A 12,676-nucleotide genomic window follows, 5' to 3' on the forward strand; every position below is an offset into this window, starting at 1 on the left:
GTGCCCAGAATGAGCACCCACACACACAGAGCAGCCAGGTTTCTTCCTCCCATGGAGACTTCCCCAACCCGCATTTCCAGTTATTTAAAGAAGACAAATAAGACTTTTCTGTAGGATGACCACGTGTCCTGATTTGCCCATGACTGTCAGTATGATTATGACAACATAATCATGAATTGTGTGTTCTTTTTTTAATTGGAGTGTAATTACTTTACAATGTTGTTAGTTTCTGTTGTACAACAACGTGAATCAGCTAATGTATACGTATATCCCTTCCTTCTTGGACCTCCCCCTCACTTCCCCATCCCACCATCTAGGTCATCACAAAGCCCTGAGCTGAGCTCCCCGCGCTTTATAGCAGCTTCCCAGGAGTTGTCTGTTTCACCCATGGTGGTGTATATATGTCAGTCCTAATCGCTCACCTTGTCCCACCCTTCCCTTCTCCCCTCTGTCCACATATCTGTTCTCTATATCTGCATTCGATTCCTGCCCTGGAAATATGTTCATCTGTATTATTTGTCTAGATTCCACGTCTATGTGTTAATGTACAGTATTTTTCATCAGAGAATTGTGGTTCCTTTTGACTCAAATTGGTGTCTTCCCTGGTGGCTCAGACGGTAAAGCGTCTACCTACAATGAGGGAAGACCTGGGTTCAGTCACTGGATAGGGAAGATCCCCTGGAGAAGGAAATGGCAACCCACTCCAGTACTCTTGCCTGGAAAATCCCATGGATGGAGGAGCCTGGTGGGCTGCAGTCCATGGGGTCACAAAGAGTCGGACATGACTGAGCGACTTCACTTTCTCTTTCTTTTGACTCAAATAAGATATACTATTTTGGACACTAGATTAACCTGGTCTCTCAGTTTTTGGGCTCAGGGGCAGGGCACCTTCATTAACATTACCTAAGTGTGATGCTCCCATCTGAAGTCACAGCAGGCTATGGAGAGAGACATCAGGAGGTGGGCATTTCATACGGCTTGCCCCACTGAGTTACAAGTTCTTTTATCTTGGTTTCCTCAGAGCTTGGGCTTCCCTGATAGCTCAGTTGGTAAAGAATCCACCTGCAATGCAGGAGACCCCGGTTCTGTTCCTGGGTCGAGAAGATCCGCTGGAGAAGGGATAGGCTACCCACTTCAGTATTCTTGGACTTCCTTTGTGGCTCAGCTGGTAAAGAATCCGCCTGCAATGCGGGAGACCTGGGTTTGATCCCTGGGTTGGGAAGATCCCCTGGAGAAGGGATAGGCTACCCACTCCAGTACTCTGGCCTGGAAAATTCCATGGACTGTATAGTCTATGGGGTTGCAAGGAGTCAGACAGAACTGACCGACTTTCACTTGCACTTTTCACTTTCCTCAGATCTTGGCCCAGGGCCTGGAACACACTGGAATGACGTGTGTGTGCTTAGTTGCTCAGGCATGTCCAACTCTTTTTGAGACCTCGTAGACTGTAGCCCACCAGGCTCCTCTGTCCCTGAGATTTGCCAGGCAAGACTACTGGAGTGGGCTGCTATTTCTTCCTCCAAGGGATCTTTCCGACCCAGTGATCGAACCCTCATCTCTTATGGCTCCTGCACTGGCAGGCGGATTCTTACCACAGAGCCACCGGGGAAGCACACCCTAGAGCAGTGATTCTCAAACTTTTTGGTCTCAGAACTCTTTTGCATTCTTAAAAAGTATTGAAGACTCTAAAGAGCTTTGTTTATGAATATTATATCTAACATTTAGGAATTAAAACTAAGAAAATTTTAAAATATGTATCGGCGTTGGTTTACATTTTTGCAGGTCTGTTCAGTATGTTACCTAATAGTTTGTTCTTGCAGAAACGCCAACACGTAGTCTCTGAAAAACTCCCTGGAGAGAGAAGGAAAAAGGCAAATAAGCTCTAGAATTATTATTTAAAAAAATAATTTTGCTCCCATGGGTCCCTGAAAGCATCTCAGAAACTCCTGGGAGTCCCAGACCATACTTTGAAAACTGCCTCCCTGTCTAGAGACCATCATACTGAGTGAAGTAAGTTAGGCAAAGGCAAATATCACGTGGTGTCGCTTATAAGTGGACTGCAAAATGAAACTGGTGTAAATGAACCTATTTAGAAAATAGAAATAGAGTCCCAGATGTAGAAAACAAACTTACAGTTACCAAGGGGGCAGTGGGGGTGGGAGGGATAAATTGGGACATTGGGGTTGACACATACTACTGTAGGTAAGACAGAGAACTGATAAGGGTGGTCTGATAGCACATGCTGTTCATGGGTTCTCAAGGCAAGAACACTGAAGAGGTTTGCCATTCCCTTCTCCAGTGGACCACATTCTATCAGGCCTCTCCACCATGACCCATCCGTCTTGGGTGGCTCCACATGGCATGCTTTAGTTTCAATGAGTTTCACCCTACTTATTAAACTTATATGCAGAGTACATCATGAGAAACGCTAGGCTGGAGGAAGCACAATCTGGAATCAAGATTGCTGGGAGAAATATCAATAACCTCAGATATGCAGATGACACCACCCTTATGGCAGAAAGTGAAGAAGAACTAAAGAGCCTCTTGATGAAAGTGAAAGAGGAGAGTGAAAAAGTTGGCTTAAAGCTCAACATTCAAAAAACTAAGATCATGGCATCCGGTCCCATCACTTCATGGCAAATAGATGGGGAAACAGTGGCTGACTTTATTTTTCTGGGCTCCAAAATCACTGCAGATAGTGATTGCAGCCATGAAATTAAAAGACACTTACTCCTTGGAAGGAAAGTTATGACCAACCTAGATAGCATATTAAAAAGCAGAGACATTACTTTGTCCACAAAGGTCGATCTAGTCAAGGCTATGGTTTTTCCAGTGGTCATGTATGGATGTGAGAGTTGGACTATAAAGAAAGCTGAGTGCTGAAGAATTGATGCTTTTGAACTGTGGTGTTGGAGAAGACTCTTGAGAGTCCCTTGGACTACAAGGCGTTCCAACCAGTCCATTCTAAAGGAGATCAGTCCTGGGTATTCATTGGAAGGACTGATGTTGAAGCTGAAACTCCAATACTTTGGCTACCTGATGTGAAGAGCTGACTCATTTGAAAAGACCCTGATGCTGGGAAGGATTGGGGGCAGGAGGAGAAGGGGACGACAGAGGATGAGATGGTTGGATGGCATCACCGACTCAATGGACATGGGTTTGGATGGACTCTGGGAGTTGGTGATGGACAGGGAGGCCTGGCATGCTGTGGTTCATGGGGTCGCAAAGAGTCGGACACGACTAAGCGACTGAGCGACTGAGCTGAACTGAACTGATAGCACAGGGTTCAGTTCAGTTCCTTTCAGTCGCTCAGTTGTGTCTGACTCTTTGTGACCCCATGGACTGCAGCACGCCCAGCTTCCCTGTCCTTCACCAACTCCCCGAGCTTGCTGAAACTCATGTCCATAGAGTAGGTGGTGCCATCCAGCTATCTCATCCTCTGTCATCCCCTTCTCCTCTTGCCTTCAATCTTTCCCAGCATCAGGGTCTTTTCAAATGAGTCAGTTCTTTGAGCCAGGTGGCCAAGGTATTGGAGCACAGCAATTCTCTGTAATGACCTATATGGGAAAAGAATCTTAAAAAAAGTGAATATATGTAGATGTTTAACTGAATCACTGTGCTGTACAGCAGAAACTAACACAGCTTCCCTGGTGGCTCAGATGGTAAAGAATCCGCCCACAATGCGAGAGAGCTGGGTTCGAACCCTGGGTTGGGAAGATCCCCTGGAGGGGGAAATGGGAACCCACTCCAGTATTCTTACCTGGAATCCCATGGACAGAGGAGCCTGGCAGGCTACAGCACATGAGGTCGCAGAGTTGGACACGACCAAGCGACTAAGCACTGCACAGCACAGCATGCTAAATGAAATGTCAGGAAAAGACAAGTATAGTACGATACCACTAACATGTGGAATCTAAAAACTGAAACAAATGAGTGAATCTAACAAAGAAGAGCAGACTCTCAGATAGAGTGAAGAACCAGTGGATACCAGTGGGGAGAAGGGAAGCGGGAAGAGCAATATAGGGGTGGGGAGCAGGAGGCACAAAGAATTAGGTATAAAGTAAGCTGCTGCTGCTGCTAAGTCGCTTCAGTCATGTCCAACTCTGTGCGACCCCATAGACGGCAGCACACCAGGCTCCCTCGCCCCTGGGATTCTCCAGGCAAGAACACTGGAGTGGGTTGCCATTTCCTTCTCTACAAGGACATATTGTTTAACGTGGGGAATAAAGCCAATTATTTTATAACTGTAAATGGTATATAACCTTTCAATATTGTGAATCACTATATTTTATACCTGTAACTTACATGGTACAACTATACTTCAATATTAAAAAGAAGATTAAAAAAACCAACACATTTGAGGATGCTAAAGAAAAATAAAGCAGGTCGGGGGTACCTCCCAGGGTCCCGTCTGCTGCCCTTCTGGCCTGGATCCTGTCCTCTTATTGTCTTATGCTTCAACTTCTTTGCAGTGGAGGTTAGTTTTTTTCCGTAGGCGTCCCATTGGCCTGGGTCATGGAAGTGCAGAGAAACGGGTTCTGTGTTTCCATCTGGGACCTGTGAGTGGTTTTCTGTGAATTCCACAGCTTGGGGTCCTGGCACCCTGAGGGGAGTTCACACTCAGACTGCCCTCTGTGGGAACCTCAGTCGTGCGATTTCAGTTTCACTTGGGAGAACTTTTTCTTTCCCTCTGGTGCTCCAGGCAGATGATGCCTCTTTGCCATTCTCTGAGCCACTGGGGGAGATTCCCGCCCCCCACATCTTCTTTTCGTGGAGGAGGCGGTCCTTCCACAGGTCTGCTTTGAGCCAGGGCCCCAGGTCTGCTCCGTGTGATGAAAGCTGGATCCCACTTTGTGTGTGCCATGGGGACCTCTATCTGCCCGGCTCTCCAGCCTTGGTAGGTTCCATTTTATAGCTTCTTTTTGCCTCCTGTTTTCTTTCTTTCTTTTCAGTCTGGCTCAAAATTTAAAACATATCTTGGTTATATTTTATCCAGGACTTCTGTGTGTCTGGAACAGGAGGGAATAGACAGTAACTCTGATTGCTGTGCTACTAGGATTTTAGAACGTCTTTTTATTGGCTTGTCTCAGCCCCTGAAATGCTCCCTCTGGCCTCCTGCATTGTGGTTAAGAGCACGATTCTAGAGTCAGGCTCTCTGGATTCAGATTCTGGCTCCACCACTTATAAAATGGGCACCTAGGAAAAGTTAACTAAGCTCAGTCTCCTCATCTGTACAGTGGGACACTCATAACACTGACCTCCTTGGACTGTTAGGAAGATCAAATAAGTTAGCATTGATAAGGTGCTCAAACGGGTGTCTGGAACCAGTTGTGATAAGTACTCTGTCCATGGGATTCCCCAGGCAAGAATACTGGAGTGGACTGCCGTTTCCTTCTCCGAGGGATCTTCCCAACTCAGGGAACACACCCAGATCTACTGCCTTGCAGGCAGATTCTTTACCATCTGATCCACCAGAGAAGCCCATATTAATAGGTACTAGTTGCTATTTATTTTGTTTCAGGGACTTTCCCCGTTAGTCTGCTTCTAATAAAAGAGTCAACTCTTGGAAAGTGTACCCGTCAGGTTACTGCTCTGTATTCACCGCTAGTATGTTCAGTTTATTCTGTTCTCAACCAGTTGTCATTCTGCAGAGGAGAGACGAGGAACCCGAGGAATTGGAGTCTAGTGGCTGAGCTTTGACACGGACGGGTGGTTCCTGAGAAGGGTGGTCAGGGAGGCCGGTCTGTCCAGGTGTGGATCCAGAGGGAGTGATCTTTGAGAAAAATTGAGAAACTGGGACTTCTGTGGTGGTCCAGTGGTTAAGACTCTGAGCGTCCACTGCAGGAGGCCAGGGTTTGATCCCTGGTTGGGGAACTAAGAACCTGCATGCCTTGCAATGCAACCAAAAAAAAAAGAAAAAAAAATTAGAAGTTAACAAAGAAAAGAAGCTATTTCCGATGTTGGCTCTTTCCTATGGTTTTGAAGAAGGAGTCTGTCTTTTTACTGGAGTCTTTGTCTGGGCCACTTTTGCATTTATTTTTTACTGACGAGAATATTACTTCCTGGTAGACGTGTCTAGGAAACATTTTTAAATATTCCTGTGGGACGCTAAGTGTCTGATGAGTTTCTCTTCCTGACGTTGTAAAGTAAGTGCTCAGCCTTGGAGTCTGGACCTCCTGTGCCTTCCTGAAAAACACTTGGATGGGTCAGGCTGCAGAGAGATTTGCTACAGATGGATAATCACTCTATAAGGGCTAGGAATCTTGGTGTGGACCCTGGGGTCAACTTTGGGGGAATAAGAATACTTGGATACATATGCTTCTATTTCATGTTTTGTAGAAAATGAATATATTGGCCAGAGTGAACTTTGTCTCAATAACAGGTAACCTACTATGTTCCAAACATCGACATCCAGGAGGCAACCATTATACCAAATTTCCTAAACATTCTCTCAGATTATTCTCTACAGGCAAAGACACACACACACATGCATTTTGCAAAAGGTACTTTTGTGTACCTTGCCTTTTCACTTAACATTGTATCTTACAGGTCATTTTGCATCAGTGCATTCTTTTTAATAACTACATAGTGTTCCACCACATGGGTATACCATCGTATATATGAATAATGCCTAGTTGACTGAGAGTTAGGTTGTTTCCAGTCATTTAAAAATGCTGCAGTGTATGATCTTATACACACAGGTTTCACAGAGGTGAGCATATATCAGTAGGATAACTTCCTAGAAGTAGAATTTTTAAAAAATCCATGTACATCTTCTCTAAAAATGCCAAGAGGGAAAAGTTCAGGCTTTTGAATGAATCAATGGGCTGTGGGAAAGCGGTGCAGCAGGGCGCACTGGCCCGGGAGTGCTTTATTGCAGATAATCAGCCAGTGAACTTGGATAAGTCCTTTTACTTCTTTGAAGCTTAGTTTCTTCATTTGTAAAATGGAGCACTGGGTCATTCAAGGCTGAGGGAGAAACACCCATGAACCCATGCATCTTTTCAAAGCATTTACCTTCCTAAGAGTAGATTTCCTCTTGATTCCCAGGCTTCTCTGAGCTGGGTGCGTGCATGCTAAGTTGCTTCAGTCGTGTCTGACTCTTTGCGACCCCATGGACTGTAGCCCACCAGGCTCCTCTATCCATGGGATTCTCCAGGCAAGAATACTGGAGTGGGCTACCATGCCCTCCTCCAGGGGATCTTCCTGAACCAGGGGGATCAAACCCAGGTCTCCTATGTCTCCTGCATTGGCAGGCGGTTTCTTTACCACCAGCACCACCTAGGAAGCCCAGAGCTAGGTGAGGTGGTGGTTTTGTTTTTTATTTTAATATTTGTTTATTTATGTGGCTGCATCAGGTCATAGCTGTGGCAGGTGGGATCTTTCATTTTGGTGCATGGACTCTCTAGTTAAGGTGCATGGGCTTAGGTGCTCTGAGGCAGGTGAGATATTAGTTCCTCCACCAGGGGTTGAACCCAGGTCCCCTGTATTGCAAGGCAGATTCTTACCCTCTGGACCACTACTGAAGTCCTGAGGTGGTGGGGTTAGGTTCTATTACTTCCTAAAGAGAAGCCACCCTCCACTGCCAGCTTCCATTTTGTAGGAACATGCAGTTCAGTGAAAACAACCCTGAAGAACTGGGGAGTCTAACCTGTCTTATCCCAGTTGGGTGACATTGGGAAGTCCTCTTTTCTTGTATGGCCTCATTCTGTTGTTGAGTGGATGAACCAGGGGGAGGTTCAGGGTTCCAAAGAAGGTTAAAGCCCATTCCCCCCCTTCTTTTTTTTTTTTTTTAACACAGGGGACCCTTCACAGGACAAACATGACTTCACTGTGTCCAACTTCCAAACAGGACTGAGTCCCTATAAGCATCCTTTCTTCCTGTGGCCAGTGTTTGTTCAGAAGGGTGGGCCAGTCAGGGAGCCCCAGGTAGAGAGAGGAGAGATAATTGCTGGTGGGAAAGATTAGACTAATCCCCAGAAGCCAGCAAGGCCGCTGATGAAACCTTTTCTTCGGGTTCTGTCTGTGGTGCTCTTGTGACAGATAATCATTCATTACCTGAAGTAAGCCCTGAGCTTTCCCAAGAGTCGGGTTGTTCAGAAAACCATGACCCAAGTGTGGGCACCAGTCACGATGGCGCAAGTCCATGCACCAGAGGGTCCCAGTCCTTCACCGATAAGCATCAGTCACTTTTGGTCAGACGCAGAGCTCTTGGTTAATGAAAGACTATTGCTGGTTGGTAACGGAAGTGTCCACATGACCTCAGATAGTGACCTTTGCTGATAGATTTTCTTTATAAATATTTTTGTTCAAGTTCAGGCTTGAGCCTTAAGGGCTGATTAGTGGAGGTGTGTACACAAAGAACAAGGCTGGGTCTTTGCAAGGAGCTTTGACTGACTGTGATGGTATGAAGTTGAGAAACATGAATGAATAGGATTTGCTGTTGTGTGGAAGTTTCCTCCCTCCCTCAGGAAGAGTCTCACGTTTCACGTGAATCTTATCCATCCTTGAGCCTCTCTGTCATCATAATATCCCAGTTTTCCTGAAACTTCAGACTAAAGTGAATCTCCACACTTATAAAATTCCAGAATGAGGAAAGAGCTCTGGGGCACCTTAAATTGAGGTCTCCTTCTGCCCCAGACCACCAGAAGAAGAGCGTGTCCCTGGCACCCAACACTTGCAGGCTGCAAGCAGAATGGTGGCCATTTGGTCAGGTCTTGTCCAACTCAAGCCCCGATCACTTTACCTGGTGTCAAGCCTACCTCTTAGCGCGTATTTGGGATCTCTTGGAAGACTCTGTCAGACTCTTCCCAAGCATTGCCTGGAGCTCAACTTTTCTCACTTCTAGAGTTCTCACCTGACCTGGCCCCGTTCTTTACAGAGTGATCCCAGCACACCTTCCCGCCTCTCTCCTTGTTGCCTGGGACCTTTTCTGCTTACAGACTCCCAGCCACTGGCTGCCTCGGGCTGGGCTTCTGTTCTGGGGTCCCTGCATGTGCACCTGCTCTGTGTCCAGGTGCCGGGCTTGGAGACTGAGTCTTCTGGAAAAAAAACCAGCAAGGCAGTTCTGAGGGGACAAGCTGTGAGCTTCCAGAAGAGGCTCTGGAGGTTCTTTGTGCTCCCACCCCCATGGCTTCTGCCCATCTTTTGCAGCTTTCCCCTCCTTGGGTTTCTTCTGGCTCCCAAGACCCCAGTTCTCACGGCTCCATAGCCTGGCAGTGTCACTCTGTTGGTTGACTTCACTCATCAGTAGGTGGCATGAAGAGCTGGTCCACTGACCCTGTTCAATTTAGCTGGTGTCTAACTTTATAGCTGGGTTCTTCTCACATTGGCTTTGACCTGCCAGAGGGCCCAGCCCTGTTCTGTAACACGCCTGTGAGATGGGGGAACCTTTATCTCTGGCTCCCTCAAGTTTCCACATGGTAGGGCAGTATTAGGGGGAACTCTTTGGTCTTATCTCTGTCTCTCCTCAGGGCTGTATCTGTCAGGCCACGTTTTCCCCTGAAATGCAGACAGCTTGGGCCCATCTTCTTGGGACAGGCTGTCCCAAATCTGCCTCCTGCCCTGCCCCAAGTGGAGGGAGCTTACTTTTATTACTTCCCAGCAATGCTGCCCAGGCCTGGGACTGTCACTCCCAACTGGGGAGGCAGGTAGGACACAGGTGGAGGCAGGCAGAGTGCTTATAACTCTTCACACCAGCCTCTCGAAGCCTCCACTTCGGGCGAAGAGGCTGATACTTTGGCGCTAGACGTAAGGAACCCACCTGTCAATGCAGGAAACGTAAGAGATGTGGGTTTGATCTCTGGGTCAGGAAGATCCCCTGGAAGAGGGAATGGCAACCCACTCCAGTATTCTTGTCTGGAGAGTTCCAAACAAGGAGGACAGAGGAGCCCGGTGGGCTACAATCCATAGGGTTACATAGAGTCAGACACGACTGAGCAACACACAGGTAAATTGAAACTGGTTATCCACTGGCCAGCCCCAGGAGGGAGGAAGCGTGGAGAACAGGTCTCCTCACTTCTAGTCAGTAGTGGGAATTAAAGTGCCGTGGGTCTCTCACCGACTCAGTTGCTAACTCCAGAGCTTTCTCTGTGTAATTCCTCTTTCTGATAGCTTCCTGGCTGAATCCACCAGGAAAATGGTCTTCCTCTGATGTATCAGCCCTTGTTGCTGTTGTTTTAGTTGCTAAGTCGTATCCAGCTCTTCTGCAACCCCATGCGCTATAGCCCGCCAGGTTCTTTCTGCCCATGGGATTCTCCCGGCAAGAATACTGGAGTGGGTTGTCATGTCCTTCTCCAGGGGATCTTCCTGACCCAGGGATCGAACCCAAGTCTCCTGCATTGGCAGGCAGGTTCTTTGCCACTAACCCATGTGGGAAGCCCTCCCTCCTGAAAAAGATTTCCCCTCCCCCTGCAGGCCAGGGTCATCTACCCAGGCTCACGTGGTGGACATTAACATGGGGTCACCTTTCGAAACAGCACGACAGTGACTTTTCTCCTTTCCACGTGCCTGCCCTTCCAGACCAAGAAGTGTCAGCAAACACACGTATTGCAGTCACGAGGAGCAAGCCTTCCGAAGCCTGCTGGCCAATTCCATCATGCTCCTGCTGGAGTATGAAGGTGCCTGGGGTCTTCTGCGCACCTCCGGCACTTGCAGGAATAGGTGAATCCACCTGAGAAATCTTTGGCTGCCAGTGTCATCGGGCCACTGGCCACCCTGCGTGACCTTTCCCTCTGCCTTCCTGCAGACACAAATGTCCCCAGAGGTGCGTTCAACCACAGAAGCCGGGACACAAAACTAGGTTCTGGTTTTCCTGAAGGGGTTCACCCTTCCTCAGCGCTACGGCCCTGGGGAAGGTTTGCAGGGACCAGACAAGGCTTTCATCTCTATCTTTCTCTCCAGCTCTATCTTTCTGCCTTTTCCAGACTTGTTCTTTGTTTAAAAAAAAAAAAAAGGTCCGGAGGGGAGGAGCCACGGTGGCTGTTGTCCAAGGGATATAATTTTAACCCCCTCTGGTCCTAAAAAATCAATATTCCTTTGAGTCTCCGTGAAGAGTATTTTATAGACTCCTTTCTGAGCAGCCCCAATCTGTAAAGGCTGATATTATCTGATGACCCTTCACTTACTTACACATTTTTTTTTTAAACAAAATATTTCCTGAACCTCACCTTTCTCTAGAACTAAGACCTTATTGCACGTATCTGTTTTGTGACAATATGTCTTATCTGTCCAGTTTGAAAAGAAAAGCACCTCATTTACATACCTGGAGGCACCGGGGGGATGACAAAGGTCATCAGCTGACGTGGTAGCCTCCAGCTGGACGGGGAGCGGGAGGGAGGGCAGCCATGTTGTCCGTGAAGGGAGGAGGGAGGGCAGCCATGTTGTCTGTGAAGGGAGGAGGGAGACTCCAGGCTCTCAACCAAAGGCAGACAAAAAGCCATCAGCTGGAGAACGTGTGTCTCCTGTGATCGGGTCCAGGCTTCACTAGTGGTGCCTCAGACCGAAGGCACGCAGGTTTATTCTTATTGTACGTGTCACTTCACAGGAGAAACAAGCCACCTCCACTTAACTGCCAAATTCCAGAGCTATAGGACAGACTTCAGATGGCGTGTCATCTGACGTTACAAACTGACGGCTGGGCAGGCCGCCACGTGCACGTGTCTTTTCGACCTGAGCCGCTTTTGTGGTTTGTGTCCTTGTTTCTTTTTTTTGTCCCCCCTGGTTTTTATTAAACCTTATATTTTATATTGGAGTATAGCCAATTAACAATGTTGTGATGGCTGGTGGCTCAGACAGCGGGAGACCTGGGTTCAATTCCTGGGTTGGGAAGATCCCCTGGAGAAGAGAATGGCAATCCCTCTCCAGTATTCTTGCCTGGAGAAATCCCATGGACAGAGGAGCCTAGCCGGCCATAGTCCACGGGGTCACTAAAGAGTCGGAGAGGACTTAGAGACTGAACAACAACTGAGCACTTTATAGGCACTTTGAGTGACTGTTGAACGCCTCTAGCACAGTTGGCTCTGATTGTCAATAACTAGCACAGAGGAATGAAAGCATCCACATCTGTTCCACCCAACCATCATGTTAGCATCCAGTGAGGCTGCTCTTGCTCAGAACTGGTCCAGAACTTGACCTTTGACCTTGCTTTAGGGGCCATCTTTGAGCCACTCGAGAAAACCTGTCCTTTTTCTTCGTTATCATGTCAAAGTTTCCACACAAACAACACTTACCAACTTATTCAGTTGTGAGTCTTAAATCTGACTCTGTCAACATCTAGGATGTCCTAGGTCTCTGAACCTGTAAAATGTTCCATACATTTAATTGTTATTATTATCTGGCTAAATAGCCATGGCCAAATCCACTTTCAGGGTTGAAAAATCGCCACCATTGAGAATTACCCAAAAGATAATTGAGCAATGAAAGAAATGCCAAGAGAGATATATCAATACATTTTGAACAATGGGGATGTCGTTGGAATAAGAAAGTACTTTAAAGGAAAGTCTTTTCATTTAAATGAATGAAAAAAAAAATCAATCCCATTGCTATATAGTTACTCTGTGCCTCAAGGAACAAGCAAGAGGGAGGAGAGAGCTAAAGAAGTAACAACACAGTGTTCAGAAATAGTAAGACGGCAGGTGGATCTCACTCAGTGCCTTTCTCCATGTGACCTGATTCC

Source organism: Bos grunniens, chromosome 24, assembly GCF_055505025.1.
Source record: "Bos grunniens cultivar Pamir isolate PY7600 chromosome 24, Bosgru_T2T1.0, whole genome shotgun sequence".
NCBI lineage: Eukaryota > Metazoa > Chordata > Mammalia > Artiodactyla > Bovidae > Bos > Bos grunniens.